This window comes from Lygodium microphyllum, chromosome 22, assembly GCF_053477565.2.
Source record: "Lygodium microphyllum isolate KBCC chromosome 22, Lygodium_microphyllum_v1.1.10, whole genome shotgun sequence".
NCBI classification, from domain to species: Eukaryota; Viridiplantae; Streptophyta; class Polypodiopsida; order Schizaeales; family Lygodiaceae; genus Lygodium; species Lygodium microphyllum.
The window spans coordinates 111486595-111506359 of record NC_141156.1 but is presented as its reverse complement, the minus strand read 5'-3'; the positions used below and the strand labels follow the sequence as shown (position 1 = coordinate 111506359).

The window sequence follows — 19765 nt, the reverse complement described above, 5'->3', positions numbered from 1 at the left end:
TGTTAGTTTTTTAAAGACTTAGTTAGTAACTAACTTACTAACTTAACTAACTTACTAATGTATAACTCAACTAACTAGCTCATAACTAACCTTACTAACTTATGATTGACTAACTAACTTTTAAGTTTACAAAAATATTACATCCTGCTTGCATGTCTCTCTCTCTCCATTATATCTACAGCTATACAATTGAATAGGTCATAGTCTCCCATGAAATCTTGCATCTTGGAGATCTCATCACAAATTTGTTTTCTACATCAGGCAAAATATTTTTTAACCATACAGTGATTTGGTAAGGAGTGGCTGCATCATTAAAATTGGACCACAATGCAAGATATATCATCCTTGCTCTTTCACGCAAGAGCAACTTCTATAAGCTTTTTAGCTGCTGCTTTAGGATCCTTTACCTTCTAGATTAAATTGATAGCTTCTTTATTTTCCATAACCTTCCACAATCCATCACTTGCCAAAATAAGAAAATCACTAGTTTCATTAAGTTTCATGTCGTGAACATCTAGATCTGATGTCAAATGCACTTTTAGATTCTTATCTCTAAAAGGCACAGGCTATAGCAAGTTGTGGGAGCTTTCACTCAACTGCCAAGACCCTCGGGCCGCTTATTGTTTCAAGCGTTCCAAGCCGAGCACTAATGGCTACCTCTCACATAACTGACGCGCCATCCATATCTACGGGTGTAGTGAGCTTACCTCCGTGCCGTTCGAGTTACCTCCTCTCCCGTGCACTCCGGTAGCTCCACGATCCAAGTGCAAGCTTCAAGCAAGCTCGATCCTCCCGCTCCAAGCTCCAAGCTCCATTGCCGCGAGCAAGAGAAGAGAAGAGAAGAGAAGAGAAGAGAAGAGAAGAGAAGAGAAGAAGAGAGGAGAAGATGGAGAGCTTCTCCTCCTCGGTCCCTCACCCTCACACACTCACTCCCTCACACTCTCACACTCCCTCTCTCAAGCACAAGCTCAAGCAAGCAAGAAGAAGAAGAAGAAGAAGAAGAAGAGGAGAGCTAGTTTTGGCCACACACAAGAATGAGCTTCTCATTCACTTTTCAACTTTATATACAAAACCCTAAATCCCTTTTGGGCGGTCATCCCCTTTTTCCCTTTTTTATATGGCCAGCCATAGCCTAGGCCCTTTTTCCCATTGTCCTTCTATCTTCCTAGCTTCCTTTCCACCGCCCATCTACATTTACAAATTGCACGGGTGAGAGCCCGTCGCTCTTTTACAAGATTTCAGGGTGCACCTTTTTATTTTAAAATGCACATTTCCCCTTTTGTATTTGCCTTGGCCTTTTAAGGTTGCCCTTGCGCTTTTGGCCTTTTCTCCTATTCTTTCTTCAGTCGGGCTACCTTTTTTCCACCTTTGCCCTGCATCTTTTTTATTTCCTTTTGCTTTCTTCGTGTTGGGGTTAACATTACCCCCCTCCTAGACGAGTGCCAGCCCCATGGCACTCACCGTCGTAGGTAGCAGGCTGTAGCATGCTTCGAAGACATGGGTGACAAGGATGCCTGTGGTTTTTGTGGAGGAGTGTTGGTGGTAGTGTGGGAGAAGGTTCTGGGGGCCTGTTGGTGGCCAAGGTGGCTGGTGGAAGGTTGTTGGAGTTGGTGGTAGGGCTAGTTTGTGTTGGGGATTGCATTGAAGGCCGGCACAAGTGTTGGTTTGTTGGGGATTCTGCACATGACGATTCTTTGCGGGCTTGTCGGATGTTGAGGGATAAGCATTCAGAGTTGGGTGTTGATGAAGAGCGAATGACACTTTCGTTGGAGTCTTCAACACCTGCAATTGAAAACCTCTCATGTGATCTCTCCCTAAGGGTAGTGCTAGTCTTCGCTATTGTGCACAATACATATTTTGATTAGTTTAGGAGATAGGTCAAACTCTAGGTAAGCCTGGAGTATTGTCCTGCACTTGAGGACCCAAACTGTGGATATACTTCGATGCAGATATTATGTGAGCGCTTGTGCATACTCAGATAGTACGTAATTAGAAGACCGCGGGCTAGTGTCTCATAACAATGCGTGGATGAAGCAAAGTTGTCTATGTGGAGAAGAAGGACACGTGAATGTATATGAGACATCCTTTGCATTGTGACTGCACGACGTAGCATAATTGAATAGAAGGACACCGCACTGTCAGTAGCTGGAAATTATTGGACTTGGTTGATAAGTACGGTGTACTTTTCATGGCCAATCGTGCGGTGCTTATTACCACTGATTGCAATGGTACTAAGGGATAGTGCAAGAGAGAGTTGTGCAAGTGGGTCAGGGTAACAGGTCTAACCATAAGCGAGACTAGGGACGAAGCCAGGCGACCAAGGTCACTTGAAGTACCTAATTTGAGGACTCCTAGGTGTTGTGCTGTGATCGTGGGTGCTTGTAATTCATTTCATTTCATTTCTTTTCGTTTTTTTTTTTTTTGGGACTTGCCTGAGTACAACCATTACAATATGTTGAGGCTATCAGCCTCCCAATGGGTTGGAAAATGTCAAGTTTCGAGGGCTCAGGAAATTGATATTATAGTGATGATTGTGCCCTAGCCTCGTTGTTAGAGAAGCAGTTGCTGAGATGGGGACCTATACTTGAGATATTGCAAACCTCCTTACGACACACGCGATGTTGGTATGATTGAGGTGACGACTGCCGTGAGCCAACTATAGAGCTTGACCCAGAAAGGGAGCGTGGCCCATGAATGTGCTTTGGACCATGCGATGGGGGCGGTTGGCAAGGGTGCTTTCGGCATCGTGGCTTTGCCGCGGCTCCTTGTGGGGTTGATGGTCTTGCGGTGATCAGGCATTGAGCACTTTCGCCCACAGACCTGTCTGATCCTGTATCCACTTGTCGCTTTATGAGAGTACATGCATGGTATATGCCGCAACTATAATAAACCAGTGCAATGCAAGGAGGCACCACTTATCTAAATTCTATGGTGTTGACTTAGACATTTATCACCTACGCTTAATTAGCTTTTTCTTTGCAAAAGACGTGAAATACATTAAACGCAGATATGAAAATTTCGTACAATTCGGGAACATGCCAACACTTAACCATTTAAAGACAAAAAGTTATGGCCAGGTAGCATTTGATGAGCCCTTTATATGACATGGGGCTACTCTTTTTGTACGAGGCGGGGCGAGTCTGGGTGGCCGGGTGATTGGGGCTCTGCTAGCGTGGGGCTCCTGTGGGGTTGGGTAGGGAACATGTCGGCCGGGACATGAATGGTGTAGTCCCGGGCCGCTACCGTTTCCAGAATGTCTTTAAACAATTCATTGAATTCTTCCCTTTCCCGAGCTGCCCTTTCTGCCCTTGAGCATCCGGGGCCCGAGCGTGAGATGGGGGTTCATGCCACTAGCGCTGCCACCTGTTGCGCGTTTTGAGTCTTGACTTTCTTGACTCGAGGATTCTTTGGCCTTCGCCCTGGACAGTGTCGCTTAGGGCCTCACTTCTTGGCATACCTCTTGATGGTGGGCACATAGTGCTCCGATGGAGGGGCGCGTGCCACATGCTCCCGTCTTTTGCGAAGAGTGTCTTTGCATGCCAGATCTCCATGATTCTTCATGCGTTCCACCAAAAAAGGAAACCTGCAAGATGCAATCCAAGGGTTAAACCTGGGTATAGGATACAACTATTTGCATGGAAGGGATTTTAGTGTGGTTTATGAAGCGCATATGACAAGAACCGGAGGGGTGAGGCATGCGGTGTTTGTTGTAGAGGAATGGCCCCCATGCTGATGTTCGCGTTGCTTCCAGTCATTAGCGGGTATTAGTTTATGCTAAGTCGCGTGGATTGGTTGTCGTGGAGTGGGACAGGGCACATCCTCGAAAGGATAGACCAAGAAGGGAAGCAGGTGTATTGAAAGGGACTACACCCTGTCTACACCATCAGAGTTGTTGGTCAAGGCTTCCTATGGTGACAATGTGGGTTGCATGTCCTTCACTTGGAGGTGGGGCTGGTCACACGGTTTTTGAATGTGTGATGAGAGGAGGACTTGAGGGGCTTAGTTCATGTGACCCCACTCTTCTCCCTGCACTTGACTATCATTGCTTGTGTGTGTTGACATTGTTTATACACGGTGACACAAAAAGCAGTGTTTATTTATATACATGTTTATGAATCCATGTCACTTCACGAGGATAAGAACCAAGTGTAGAACTTGGGGTTGTACCGGAGCGTGGCACATGCATCTAGTATTCGCGGTAGCTTACTTAATACTGATAGATATTTTGCCACATCGAGTAGCATGGAACCTTGATCGAGTCTACTGGCAATATATAACTCCTCCTCAGTGAGAACCTTATCGATCAAAGGGCCCTGTAGCCTAGTTCCAGCTAAGTCCGTACCCCGAATGTCAGTCAGCACTCGAAGGGAAGTTGGTGCCACATAGGTTGGGTCTCTTTGAGACCGCCATTTGGCCAATCGCTCTTCTGAGACCGTCATGATCTGAGCCCCTAGTTCGGCCATTGCAACGTGGCTTTCGCACCAACGCTGCTCAAATTGACTCTGGCCTGCTGACAGTTGCTTTAGTTGCTCTATGTCTATGAGATTCGGTCGGTAGAGCATTTCATTAAACGTGACGGTTAAGCGCAGTTCATCAGCCTCCTCGTGAGAGATGAGTTGCATGCGTTCATATAGGAGCCTGTCATAGTGCTCGTTAGGATGTTCCTGTTCTTCCCAAGATAAGGGGAAGGACAAGTAATCTCCAAGCTGCTCCTTGGGGATTGTGCCCATGTCCGCAAGGATGTAGACACGTGCGACCGCCTTGAGCTTAGCATCCAACTCAGTTAAGCATTCTGTGACATTTCTATGTTCAACGAGGGCTTGCTCGGTTGCTATCTCATGCAAAGTTCTAAGAGTTTCCTTAGGCCTTAGCATGGCTGGGGGCTCAGGCCTAGATGAGCAAGATTGGTCAACACTAGGATTTCTTATGCTCTTGGGGTTCTCACATTTCTCCTGAGGTTTTGCTGCTATTTTGTCATGGTTCTTCTTGGATGTGACTGGTATAGATTTGTCACTATGTTGTGACGACATTGTATCCACTCTTGATTGGTCAATGAGAGTTCTATTGTCAGTGGATAGAGTGTTGCAAGCAACTGTTGATGGCAACGGTTGCTTTGGTTTTTCAGAGCACACAGATGTGTCTGAGGTTTCACCGTTATTAGGAGAGGCATCAGTGGGCTCATTGGTGGATGGACTCGATGCTTTATTCATCACCTCTCCAGTGCCCTTCGTCTCAATGTTCTTGGGGTCCACAACCACCTGCAACTGTTGTTGTTTTCTCTGCTTTCTTCTCTTTTTCTTGGTCAGTGACGGTGCCTCTCTCAACGACTCACGACCCTGGACTAGGTCAACCGTTGACGTGCTTGGTTGGGCCTCAGCATTATCTCTCTCTAGTGTGTCCTTATGGGACATAGTCGTGGCCTACTGAATAGCCTTACCAAGCTGTGGGCACAACTGCCTCCCTTTTCAGGGAGTCTAGCTCTTCAGCTAACTCCCTTGTGTTTAACTCCTCCAGCCTAGGCTTTAGGCACCTTGAAAGTGCTAGAGTTTTCGAGGAAGTTGGTTGCGACACCTCCTCCACAGGTAAACTACTAAGGATACGTTCCACAAGGGGCATTGTCACAGCCAAAGATTGTGACTGCTGTGGTCTTTGATTGGAAGTAGTGGTGGCTAGTTTAGTGGACTGGCTACCATTGGTAGACTGTGGTGTCAAGTCCTTAGGCAGATCAGAAGTGGTCATGCCTTTTGTTGTCCTCAGAGCATTCACTTGCGTAGATCGAGTATCTGATCTAGCCATGGTGGATTGCACAGGCACATCCTTAGGTTGAGAGCTAAGGGTGATGTCGTGTTCTGTCTCTTGGACATTTGGAAGCTTTGATGTAGGTTGAGATTGGGATTGAGTAGCCGCACTTGACGAGTGCTGTGCTTCCTATGTCCGTTTAGGGGAAGAGGGTGTAGGAGACTTGGGACTCCTAAGTGGCTTTGACACTGGCTTGGAGATTTGCTCATGGCTGTTAGATGATTTTGCTATTTGCTTTGTTGAGCATTTAACCTTGCCATGAGCAATGTTGTGCCTATGATGCCTGCTATCCTCTTGGGGAATCAAAGGCTCCTTGGGCACTAGTGGCTTTTGCATATCCTTAACAATTACATCTGATCTCTGCTTGTCAAGCACACTAGGCTGAGGATCTACCCTCCAATTGGTCCCGTTGGGTTTCTTGATTTCGACCATGAGGGGCTCGGTCACTCCACTGTTTTTGACTTGGGGCTTGGTTTTTCGTTTAGATCTCCTCCTACGCTTCTTTGCTCTTGATACGTCCTGGCCTTCAGTCGACAAAGGAGGTCTAACAGGGGGTTTTGGTACCCAAATCCATCGGTTGCCTGCATAATACCCTTGAGCATGTAGCAACGCCTTGGATATCCATCGTGGCGTTGTGCTGGCTCTCCATCGATGCCTCCATCTATAAGGCTTGGACTTCTTTCGTGGTCTTCTACGATATCTGTAAGTCCCAACTCCATCCTTGGCCTTGTCTCCTGACCTTTTTGTTTCAAGCATGGCATCACTCATTGGTTCTCACTGTTCGACCTGTGCTTGCATAAGTTTTTCCAACAAGTCCTTGCTCTCATTAGTAGGCTTGACTATTACGTCAGCACCTTCCTTGCCTTTCCCTTGAGGTTTGATGAGGTCACCCTTGCTAAAGGTTGTGACTATCCTCACACCCAATAGTGTCAGGTGTATCCTCTGTGCTACATAGTCGGCCTCACATTTGGTTGCCTTTTTGAAGGGTCTTCCTAGGAGGGTTTCTTTCCCACAGCTAGCACTATTTGGAGGAACGTGAAATAGGATAGGCAAGCTTTCTGTTTCAATTGTCGCAAGGATTTTGCACTTCCCTATGAGTGCTTGTGGGTGTCCCCCATAAGGGCTAAGAGTTGCACTAGTTGGTGCGAGCTCTGGTTGGCCTAGTAGGGTCCATGATTCATAGGTCGGGATGTTAAAATCTGCCCCTTCATCAATCAGAGCATTGATAGTATGCTCTCTTTTCACGGTGAATTTGACCCTAAGATAAGCAGGTGGTACTATGCCTTCATCTTCCGGGTCTTGGCTTGTAAATTCAAGCCTTCTGACGGATGCCCTTGAGTTCTCAACTGCACAACCAGATGTGGATTCTCCACCGATGTCTTGGCTTGTCAGTGCAGTGCTATTCAAGGAGCATCTATTGTCAGGACTGTCATATCTAGTCATTCTCGTTATTGTAGCTTGACGTTGTTGCCTTTTTCTTTGACTAGATGCAATCCGAATGCAACATGTATGTGTTTTTGCAGTGTGGCCTTTTCGCCCTTGTTGGCTAGATGGGCGCATTGAGGTTCTAGGGTCTCTGTTTGTCTCTATTCGGGTATGGGCTTTTGGTTGCTCTTTTGCAAGTGAGAATCCATGCTTGTGTAGAGCCATTACTTCACTAGGGTCCAATTTGGAGGACCTGTCACAGCGTGCATTTTCTCTCCAACCTACTCGGGGGAGGTGCAGAAGGGGCAGAGCCCCCTCTGCAGGGGTCCGGGGGGGCAATTCCCCCCGGCCCGCAGGGCCGTTACGGTAAAAGCCATGTCCAATTTGGAGGACTGTTTATAGCCAAATTTGAACCACTTACTCTCAGTTTCAGCCAAGCAATGGATCTGTGATATGGTTTCTGCTCTATATGGTTTCGCGGTTAATTTCACTGTCTTCAGGCTAAAATTTGAGAAAATCTAAATTCGGCCTAACAGGTCCAAATTGCAGGGTCCGAGTGGGTCACTTGGACGGTCCGAGGCGCATGGGCCGAGGGCTAAGTTCGGACGATTTGGACGAAGTCGGATGAGGTTACTCGGCCGGGCCGAGGCACTTGGGCCGAGGCACTTGGGTTGAGGGCCGAATGTGGGACGTGGCCGAGGGCCGAATCTGAGTCTCGGACGGGTGTTCCCTCGGACGGTCCGAGGCCGAGTAGGGTTTGGCCGAGTAGATTGGGTGGTCCAAGGGCTGAGTCTGGGCCTCGGACTAGAGTCGACGTGACTCGGACGCACCAAACACCGCATGTGTTTTTGCTGCAGCTCGCAAAATTTGACGTGCAAGGCACTGGGGGTCTTCCCCCTTGTCGTGCAACTCCAGATTAGTCCTACTACTGTAGGGGGAGGTGTAGAATTACCTGGGCTAGCCGAAGATCTCCCTGATGCCAAGATTGAAGCGGATTTCCTCGCCAAGCTTCCTCTTCTCTCCTGCTCTTCTGAAACCCTGCAATGCACAATGTGGCCTTTCTTGCCACTTCTAGCCCTTATACCCTCTTCCAAGTATGGTATTGGCACCCCCAATAACTCACTTGCCGACCTTAGGCATCATAAGTAAGTTTTTTACCACTTTTGCACGATTCTTGTCCTATTTTGCAACAGTAACCCTAATGCTTATTTTCTTTATTTTTCTTTGTTTTCTCCTACTCTAATGCATCCAAATCACAAAGTAAATACCTACACTACTCCATCTCACAACATAAATCTCAAGAAAAACAACAAACCTACTTGCCAAGGAGATCGAATACCATCTTCAACCCCCTCGCTTCCTACCTATCTCAAGCACCGGTTCGGGGCAAACCCTACTCCAATGCTCGATTCAAAGCATGCAAGTGCTCAAGGCTTGAATCCGTTGGTCCCAGCAACGGAACCAAAATGTGGGAGCTTTCACTCAACTGCCAAGACCCTCGGACCGCTTATTGTTTCAAGCGTTCCAAGCCGAGCACTAATGGCTACCTCTCACATAACCGACGCGCCATCCATATCTACGGGTGTAGTGAGCTTACCTCCGTGCCGTTCGAGTTACCTCCTCTCCCGCGCACTTCGGTAGCTCCACGATCCAAGTGCTTGCTTCAAGCAAGCTCGATCCTCCCGCTCCAAGCTCCAAGCTCCATTGCCACGAGTAAGACAAGAGAAGAGAAGAGAAGAGAAGAAGAGAGGAGAAGATGGAGAGCTTCTCCTCCTCAGTCCCTCACCCTCACATACTCACTCCCTCACACTCTCACATTCCCTCTCTCAAGCACAAGCTCAAGCGAGCAAGAAGAAGAAGAAGAAGAAGAAGAGGAGAGCTACTTTTGGCCACACACAAGAATGAGCTTCTCATTCACTTTTCAACTTTATATACAAAACCCTAAATCCCTTTTGGGTGGTCATCCCCTTTTCCCATTTTTTACACGGCCGGCCATAGCCTAGGCCCTTTTTCCCATTGTTCTTCTATCTTCCTAGCTTCCTTTCCACCGCCCATCTACATTTACAAATTGCACGGGTGAGAGCCCGGCGCTCTTTTACAAGATTTCAGGGTGCGCCTTTTTATTTTAAAATGCACCTTTCCCCTTTTGTATTTGCCTTGGCCTTTTAAGGTTGCCCTTGCGCTTTTGGCCTTTTGTCCTGTTCTTTCTTGAGTCGGGCTACCTTTTTTCCGCCTTTGCCCTGCATCTTTTTTATTTTCTTTTGCTTTCTTCGTGTTGGGGTTAACACAAGTTGTCCATCCACTCGTGGCACATCACCTATAATTGTTGTGACAAAACCTCCCTTATTTTCAATGATTCTTCTTTATGTCATGGGTTCATGATCCATTGAAAGTTGAATTGCATATCCAACTCTGCATAGAACAACTCTAGAATCCGCCACATTCACAATAATGAGCCTTCGACCATTAGCAAGGATGGCAATAATAGTCATAGATCCACCTAGCCCCAAACCAAGAGCTTTTTGTAGAATGACTTGATGTGTGATTTCATAATGTAAAGAAGGGCTAATTAGAGTGAGTCAAACTACTCTTAATCATCTCGTCCATATATTCCTTCTACTGCTACATCCATTGTTGCCACTTCAATGTGATCATGTGAGTTTTTTATCGAGAACATGGCTGTCGTAGTACAAGAAACCTATGAAATCATCTCAAATTATCAAGTTGGAAGAGAATGTAGCTACTTTAGATCACCATTACAATGCACGTATGGGTTTCATACGAGCTGATCATGAAGAGAAACCAAGGTTTTGAGGATGAAGCATAAGAAGTGTTTAGAGAGGTAGAGGAAATCATGGAATGCTTTGGCAATTCCACGAAGCCCAACCATGATGAAGTATAGCAGGCAAGAAACACAGAATATGAACCATTGCGAGGAGGAGGAGGATGATGAAGATTGCAATCCCGTAGCAAGCCTAGCCTATTCTTTTAATGATCATCAAGTGTTTCAATCAAAAGGCTCAAGTTTCAAGCTTCAAGGCATGTATCCGCCTTGATTTTTTGAAGCATGCCTCCCTTTGGTTCGAGTAGAAATTTGTGAAAATGAGAAATTGTGAAGACCTGCGTGCAAGAATGCCTAAATGAAATACGTGAGAGGCTGGAAGGCACATTGTCTGTACAATGGAAGGGAAAAAAATAGTCACATGTTCTTGTAACCCTCCAAGAATGGTTATGACCATACTCCAAGTGTCAAGTAGAATGAGGCTTTGACAAGCATTGAGGTCATTGATGTAAAAGAAAGAAGATATGCAAGGAAATCCACCATTGAAGCTCAGAGAAAAGCTTGAGAGAGATGAGGAAGTAGAAGAAGAACCCTACTTTCAAAAAGTAGAGATAACTTTAGTGCCCTCTAGTCTCCCATAGCTCTCCTTTTAACAAATGTCATTCAAAATAAGCCAAAATCTAATGATGACTTGCTAAAATAGCTAAAGCCTGCCATTATCCACTGGTTCATGCCAAGAACCTCCATCTTGGTCATAGTTTGTGACACATCTCCATGTCTAACCATGGTTATGGAAGAACCAACTCCTGTGACTAAATTTTAACTACGGTTTCCCACTTCCTAGTCACTGCAACTAGATTTAATGCATGAATATGACTTCTGACATGATCTAAACTATTGCTCTGATACCAATGTAAAGAAGGCCTATTCTATCATCGAATTCAACAAGAAAACTAGTGAACTAAACTAAGAAAATAACTTAAAATGTTTTAATCATGGCCATGCCATAGACATCTTCCATTATACCATAGCACAACGTAGCCATGGTATAGCTGAAATCAAGATGTAAGAAATAAAGCTTGGTACTCACCCCAAGATAGTGATGGAGAAGAGATCTCCCAAAATTAGTATAAGTGTCAAAAGATGCCCACATTAGCACTTCTTGCCTTTTTATAGTAAACCCTAGTACCACCATGGCTAAGGTATTTACATGGTTTATTTTAGTAAAGGTAAGTGAGCTAATGTGGCTAATTTTCTTCCTTACATTCAAGATTAGGATCTAGAGTCTTAGAAATACTAATTTTAGCTACCATATCCTTATTACTTGAAGTTTTATGTACATCATTTTGTTGTATGTCTTTTGATGATGATTCATTTTGCATGGTAATAAAAGCAGAGAAAAGATGAGATTCTATGTCATTCAGCCTTGGAATAAACCATTCAAAAAAATAGGGAATATATTCAAGTGGAGCATAATCATTAAGAATTTGGGGTGGTAGGTGAGGTAAAAGATATGTCTAATGACTTCAAGTATCATACTACCTTGCCCCAATCAACTCATAACATGTAGCTTTTTGTTTGAAAGGAGTTCATCACACAACGAATCATTTGTGAAAATATTGAAAGGTTGACATCACAAACATTTGTGAGCACTCTCAAGGATGTAGATGCTACATATTTTGGGTCATGCATTGAAGTCTAGAGTGCCTTTCTTTACTCTGCAATAGCCATTAGATGACTGCCAATTCTAGCTGCTAAACAATGGTTGGAATATCATTTTTCTTCAAACACACTTTGTCTTTCTTCAAATACACTTTTCTTCAAACAATGGTTGGAATATCAAGTTTCTTCAAACACACTTTGTCTTTCTTTCTTATGTGCCAATGCTTAAAGTTTCCCCTTGTTGGTGTCATAATGGCTAGTACAGAAGCTCCTTTTGCTTAGCTTTGGACATGGGGCTCATGATATCTACTATGACTATTGGATAAAACAAGAACATCGATTCTTTCTTTGCTTGTGTCAATGGACTTTATATGAGCTACTTATCTTCTTTAGTAGGGGCTCCAATGTTAGTATGTGAACATATGCTTGAGCAAATGAAGTTTGTGATACATCCAATTCCTTGGGGCTCCTAGTCAGCATTGATTGATCTTCTTCTCATCCCATCTTTTGTAACTCCTCCTTGGTAGATTGGTTTATTTGCTTAGGCTTTAAATGCTCAAGAGCTTCTAGCCAAGAAAAACAAGACTTGTGAATTAATGAATTGATTGTACTCTTTGTGTTAGAGTTCATGTCTTTTCATGAGGCAAAAGCATTAAGGCTTGTTCCTTAGTTGAAATGACAATATTGGTTACAACCAAAGGCTATGATTGTGGAGATTCCACTTCCGAATTGGAAGTAGGAGTTTTGGATTTAGTGGGCTAGTCAATCTTGGTAGTTAAAGATGACTATGCTTTGGACCCTTGGTCAAAGCGAAAGTAGTCTCAATCTTAGAAATTCTAGTTGTGTTCTTGACAAAACTCTCAAAGCAAGATTGTCAATCCTTTGATGTTTTCTTGATTTTTCATTGGGGATCCTTTTTCTTTGATCGAGCAACTACATGAGGTTACTATCACACTATTGGATGTTCTATTTTAACATAGGTGACAAAGGTTCTTTGTTCTTGGGAGACTTTGGATGTTTAGATGGACCAAACCTGTCTCAAGCGGTTGCTTGTCAACGCCTTCTCTTTGGTTGATGACTTCTTAGCAAACATCAAATGTGTTTCTCTTGTGGATTGGCAACTTCCTTAAGCAATTTCTCTTTTAGAGTTGTGGGCTTAGGTCTCATAGAAACTAGCATCTCAGTTCAAATTTGTCTATTTTTATCTCCCTAAAGACCTTGGTCCTTGACCTAGCTCTACATTTGGTTCTCTTTCTCTTTCTCTTTCTCTTTCATTTTGATGGGAATTGGGCTATAGTAAATGGAGGTGGATGTGTGAGGGTTTGTGGGAACCAGATCCATCAATTTCCCACATAATATCCTTGAACATAGAATACTATTTTGGAAACCCATTGTAGCTTTGTACTAAATCTCCATCAATGCTTTCACTTGTACCATGACAATTAGAGTATTGTTCCTAGAAACCTTGGTATTCTCTCTTGATCTAGAAGGATTCAAATTGGGTGGTTTCCTCTTATCCACATGTGCCTCTTTTAGAACTCTTTGGCTATCTTCACTAGGATTTTGTTTTGATTTAGAGATAGGATTCTTTCCCTTCCCTTGAGAAGAGATAGGGTTGTGTCTATTGAATGTAGTGATCAACTTCATGCTTAGCAAGCTCAAGTGTATCCAATGTGCTATGTAGTCCATTTCACATTGGGTTGCATGCTTGAAAGGTATTCCAAGCAAGACCTCCTTCTCCATATCCTCTCGATTTGGAAGCGTATAGAAAATGATGGGTATGCTTTTAGCCTTTGCAGTCAAGAAAATTTTGCATCTACCTAAGAGGGAGTACAATGATCCTCTGTAAGTTTTGATACTTGAATTGAAGGGATGAGTTCAAGTTGTGATCCAATATCCTCATAACTCAAGATGTTGTAATCCAAACCTTCATCAATGAGAACATCAATGAGGACCTCTTTCTTGGAAGTTAGTTTGATCCTAAGATACATGAGAGGTATTAGCTCTTTGTCTTTTAGGTCAATGTTTGTGACTTTAACCTTTTCGATGTTAGGTTGGGTAAACCTTGTTAGGGTACTATGAGATGTCTTATGCATTGGACAATTGTGATACATGTGATGATGCCACACTCAATACATCTATGGTCAGCCTTTGTAAATTTATCTATCTCCATTTGGTCCACTAGTAGTGGTTCTAGCTCTTGTGTTGCTAGCTTTGGTATCTTATGAACAAATAGTTGGATGGAAATGTTCTCTTTTTGTTATGTTGACCCACTAGGTTTTAGGACTTGTAGACTTCATAGTCTAGCTTGCTATTATGCATGTTAATAGAGTATAAGGCTTTGAATAGCCAAATGGAAAACTCTTTGATTCCTTTTGCTAAGCTAGGTTCATGTATGCATCTTATCTTATGTGTGATTCTTCACATTCAAATCTCAATGCTTATTACTTCTTCCTTGGTCTCTCAACCTTATCTCTTTGAGTTATTGTCATTTTTCTTTATCTCCTCAAATTATTGATCTAGTGTTCTCTTTCTTGCTTGTGCACTAAGTGCAATTGTCCTTGGATGCTAAAAGGGATGATTTAGATTATAGTATCCCCATTGACTACAATACATAGTCCTCATATCCCTTTTGTTGTAATTGATGGATGAGATTTTACTTGATTGGCTCCAAGGTCATTAGATTAATCTCTCTAATTTGCCACATACCTTCCAAAATGTATGTAGCCATTCCAAGCTGGGCCTTGAGTTCTTGGATGTGTTCTATTTGTGGAATGAGAGTTGATAATGTAGCCTCTCTGAAGAGCTCTTATTGCTTGTCCATGAGAGCTTACAAGCATCCAATTGAACCTTGTGTTGAAGTTCTCCAAACCACGTAGTTTTTAGCTCATTATAAAGCTTCGTAAGTGTGATTCCACATAGTTCCTATGTTTCCCCTTCCATTGAGTCAACTGCCCAAGTTAAGCTAGTGCCGGGACTACTCGGGCCTCACTACTCACCTAAAATCACCCCACATGGCCTCGCTATCAGGAGCATCAAAGACTTTGCATTTGTAGCATTTTTCATAGTCCAACGATTTTTTTTTCTACTCCTCAAAAGGAGTCTCCAAGCATGTTGGTGGTTTACACAACATAGCATGCACACAGGGAGCACCCCTCGGTTGATTATCGTGGCTTCACTACGACTCTCCTACACCTTGGGGATTGGCCCCATGATGCACCGTGAACATAAAACACATTCAAAACAAAGTCCAATCTTTTAATAAACAATCTAGGAGATGATAGATTAACCTCATCAAATGAACCCCAAGGAATGGAATATCTAGCTCTATGTCTTGGGATACCTCACACTCTCAGTGTCGAGTCATCACTTATACAAATATGTGCTATGCATCCATGATACAATACCATGTGGTGCATCAATGCAAGGGTGAATATGACCATTGTGCTCAAACAAATATTCATTGAAAATCAGCAACGTGAAAGTGTGAAGACACTTCTTTTCATGTTTTTCTTTTTTCTATGATAGTGCTTCATTGCCTAGGGCTAATATCGAGTTCCCTCGTGCTACTAGTCCCTTTAATTTTAAACAACCGCAAACTCTATATGAAATATGCCATAAAACATCAGCATTTAATGTACTTCAACCACTTAACAACCCCTTACCCCCTACCATTTACAATTTTGCACGCATTGATAAGTGTAAGGCATGGTTTTTTATGTATTTTTCTTTATTGAAAGCAATATAACTCACTCTAACAAAGAAATGGGGCTGAATTGAGGCTAAACCTCATGCTTTAGCTTCATCATATGTCCACACATATTAATATCATTTTTCCTTATTTTTATGATGTAAAAATGTAAAAATTTCCATTTTTCTTTAATTTTTTCTATTTATATATGGAAAATTTTAGATAATTACTACCTTTCAGGTGTAGACTGATTACTCTTATAGAAAATAATTTTCTTAGCATGTTTCATTCCATAGAAATGGCAAAGCACATAAAAAAGCCAAAAACTGCATATTTTTCCTTAACCCACCTAGTCTCGGGTTTTGCGTTTTGCATATAATTATTATATGACTGTTTTTTTAATGATTCTTTCAACATGACTGATGAAGCAGATGATTGGCAACAAATCCAAGCATTACTACCCATTTCAAATAAGAATCCATCGTAAAATGGTAAAATCTACATTTTTCTCATAAAACTGCTCATTATGACGTGCATTTTTCAACGTTGGATGCCTGCTAACGGTCTTTCACGCGCGGCTGCTAATGATCCGTCCAACTCCGATTCACATGTCTCTTCACTCTCGCATCATCGTTTGACCAAAAACATCCATCTCAGCCCATCCCCTTCTCTTTTACATTGATCCATAAAAAGAGTCCACAAGGAGAGAGGAGAGAGAAATACTAAAATGAGATCTTCCTAAATAGTCCATTGAATTCAGTCATTCCTGAGCGATCCCTTGATCATTACAGGTCTAAAAATTGATTTTTCAAATCATGGAAGGGGTGTGGAAACCCCCCCCCCCCCAAAAAAATTTTTCATGCGTCTTGGGGTCTCAAGCCACTAACTAAAGCTTAAAGTTCAATTAAGAAAAAATTGTTCAAAGTTTTGAGTTCACATCTCCTACCAAGTGTATTTTTTGCTTTTGAGGGGGCAAACACGCTCGGAGTTGAGATTCGTCTAAACGATTGACTTCGTGACATTGAAATCTATAAACTTGGTTACTCTTGCACACCTTTTGGCTTTTGGATCATGTAGCTGCTTCATAACACGAAACCTTGCGGGGATTAAATGGGGGGTCAAAAGGACTCTAATTGACAAACTGAGGCTTGCGTTGGGTTCATGGCATCTTACTCCATCTAGGAAAACTCTAGCTCATTGATCCACAACCGTTTTATTTTGCATGAAATTTTGGTCTTTGAAGGCCTCCTGTGTTCTTTTCTACTTCAAAAATAGCCTTTAAAATTGCTCTCATTGGTGATGATGGGATAGGGTGACTTAGCCTGTAGAATCCCACAAACTGAGCTGCACAAATAACAACCATATAAAGCATCAAGCTGCTACAAAAAATATACACAACAAAGCATAAGAATAGCTCTCACCCTATCCCTTGACAAAATCAAGGCATGAAGATCCACAAGGGATAGGCCCAGCATAATCTGACAGAAATTTGAAACGAGTCACTAACCAACTGCTCCATCAGGGATTAGCTAAAAGAACCATCAAAGAGGCCATCCTAATGGTGGTCTAAACTACCTATCTAACTAGGACAACTAGACCAGGAACTCCAATGACTCCTATAGCCGGGTCATCAAATACTTCCTTTTAACACACTTGTCTTTCAAAATTTCCATACTCGGGCATGTAAAAAGAGGGAGTTGAGCGTAGAGTGACCCAAGGAGAACAGGGCAAATCGGCCTCAGGTCCTGAATCGGCACCTAAGAACCTACCAAACTCTCACAAGGCAAAACTTACTCCTTTTTTATTTTGCTCACTTTAATTTTTGCTCCAACCTTCCTTATTTCTTTATTTTAGCTAGCTGCTACCCTTAGCTCTGACTCGCCCCCAAAAACCTACTAGGCCTTCGCAAGGTGATAATCAAATGCTATTAGGATTTGTTTCCTTTTCTTTTCTTTTTTAGGGTAAGGGTTTAGAACCCCTTTTTACACACCTTTGTAATTCTTTATTTTTTAAAGCATATTCAAATTTTCCTCTTCTTTGTAGTAGTTGCCTCACACTAGCAAGGACTCCTAGAACATCTACCTAGCAAGCTAGCAGAACAGGGTCACTAGGACTGCTATCTAAAACATGCCTTTAATGCCTGACAATGTCTTGATAGGAGGTAGAAAACTACTTGAATCTCCCCCAAATATACCTAACCGAACCCTAGGACTTCATGCCTTAATAGCCCATCCCGACAAATAAAAGAAAATAACCCCCACATACATAAATAACATCATCAACTTAAGGAAAAAACTTGGAAAGGTGACAACACCACTTGGAATGGCCACAAGAAGCTCCCACACAGCAAAGGCTCTGTTCAAACACTTCATCCAACCTGTCTGATGCAATCACTAAAATAGAAAACTATTAAATGCACCCGCAACCAAACTGACACATGGCCCTCTTGGCCTATAGGAATATAACAATTCTCAACCAACAAACTGGCCCTCTTGGCCTCATGAAATGAAACATTAGAACCCTACAAAAATGGCCCTCTTAGCCTCACAAAATTAATACACTTCACTACCACTCGACAGCATATTGCTGAAACAAACCCTTAGTCCTAACATAGCTCTATTAAAAAACAAAACATACCAAGGATAAGGGCTGCTTAGGTCCTATACTAAGTGCATCAAGCTATTAGCTAATCCGCCTACATAAATAGCAAGGGGTGTTCGACGAATATGACAATACACAATCCTATGTGTCCATGACAAAGTAGGAAGGTGCTGACTCATGATCCAAACTAACCATTGATGGCCGAAATAGGATGTGTTAGCAAGAAGGCCCCAAATTGGTCCAGGACTAATGTTAGGAGGCAGTTGTAAGAGCTTTCCTGGTCCACAATTGAAAAAGACATCCTCAACAAAAGCATACTTAGCTAGGGAATGTGCAAAGCGGTTCCACTGTCGAGGAACTAATTGACAGGTCATCGTCTCAAAGATATGCAACATATCCAAGGCTACACGATGGTACATTCGTAGAATGGGATCCCAAACACTATAGGTCCCATTAAGCTAATTGATTACTAACTGCAAGTCACCTTTAACTAATAATCGGCGGATACCACCACATCGGGCTACATTCAACCCCATGATCAAGGCCTTGTATTCTGCCATATTATTAGTAAAAGAAGGTCCTAACTAGACTCCCATCTTCATGACAACCCTACATCGGGGGTCTTTATTGACCACACTAACGATTGCTTGTTTAGCGGGCCTCTAGAAGCTCTATCAAAATACAAGGTATATACCTGGTCTTCAGTGATAGATCACACCATATTAATAAGCTCACTCGTACTTTGATAATCAAAATCAAGCCAAGAGAGAGGATGTATAATATGTATAATACCTCATTTCTTGCTAAACTCAATAGGAATGCTAGTTAGAATTCGTTGACAATGGTGGCAATAGACCTTAATCTCCCACATAAAAGATCCGTCTTGCCACTCAATAACTTGATACCCTTTACTCCACCAATCACTTGACCTTGGTGCTAGCATTGCTCTAGATATGGATGCTCCAGATATGGAATGATTCATCCCATCCGCTAGTCTTTGTTGAGATGGCAAGCTCAACACATGTGGACATGGATGATGGACCGCCTGGTTAGATGGGTCCACACGTCTACACTTAGCACGTCGGTGGTCATTATGACTCTCACATGGCCACTGACTCACTACTTATTATATTCAGGTTGTTACACCTATTTACAGCTGGCATAGTTATAGCGCCAGTCGACTAGTATAGTCGGTTATGCATTGTTTGACTTAGTAGGTCACTTTTCTTTTATCTTGTATCTTATCTATACTTTGTGTACATTGTAAAGAGTGTGGAAGAAGAAGAAAAAATCAGCAAGAAAACGTTTTGGCCTCCATCTCTCTTCTTGTCTCTTGAGTGAGCTTCTCCTTGTGCATTCTGTGTGTGTTCGGCGCAGCATCTTGAGCAACCCCCTCCACCACGCGATTCTTGACATGGTATCAGAGCCGCACCACTGAGAGAGGCTGATTTCGAAGGTTGAAGCAAAGGAGAAGAAGCAAGGTTCGAGCAAGCAAACCACGGGTAAGAAGCTCTTCCATCCTTCCACTCTTTCTCTTGGATAGTGCCTGTGGAGGCACCGGAAGCAGGGCAGAGCAAAAATCTCAGATTCCAGTGAGATTTGGTGTGCGCGAAGAGCGCTGTATATTCTGCAGATAAGCCCTATAGGGCTTTCCCGCAGAGATTTTGGGCATTTGAGGCCGTTTCAGGGCCCGTTTTAGAGCCGCAAGGTTGCGGACAGCAGTTTCAGGGTACACTGTGACTTCGGCTGTATCGACCGAAAGTGGGTGCGCAGGTTACAGATTTCAGATTTGTAAGATCAAAGGT

General features: G+C 43.0%; 1 pseudogene; it reads right to left on the bottom strand.

The window, feature by feature from the left end:
• Positions 1 to 311: 311 nt before the first annotated feature.
• On the bottom strand, positions 312 to 18334 carry LOC148017513 (putative protein phosphatase 2C 58; annotated as a pseudogene).
• Between the last annotated feature and the right edge of the window lie 1431 nt (positions 18335 to 19765).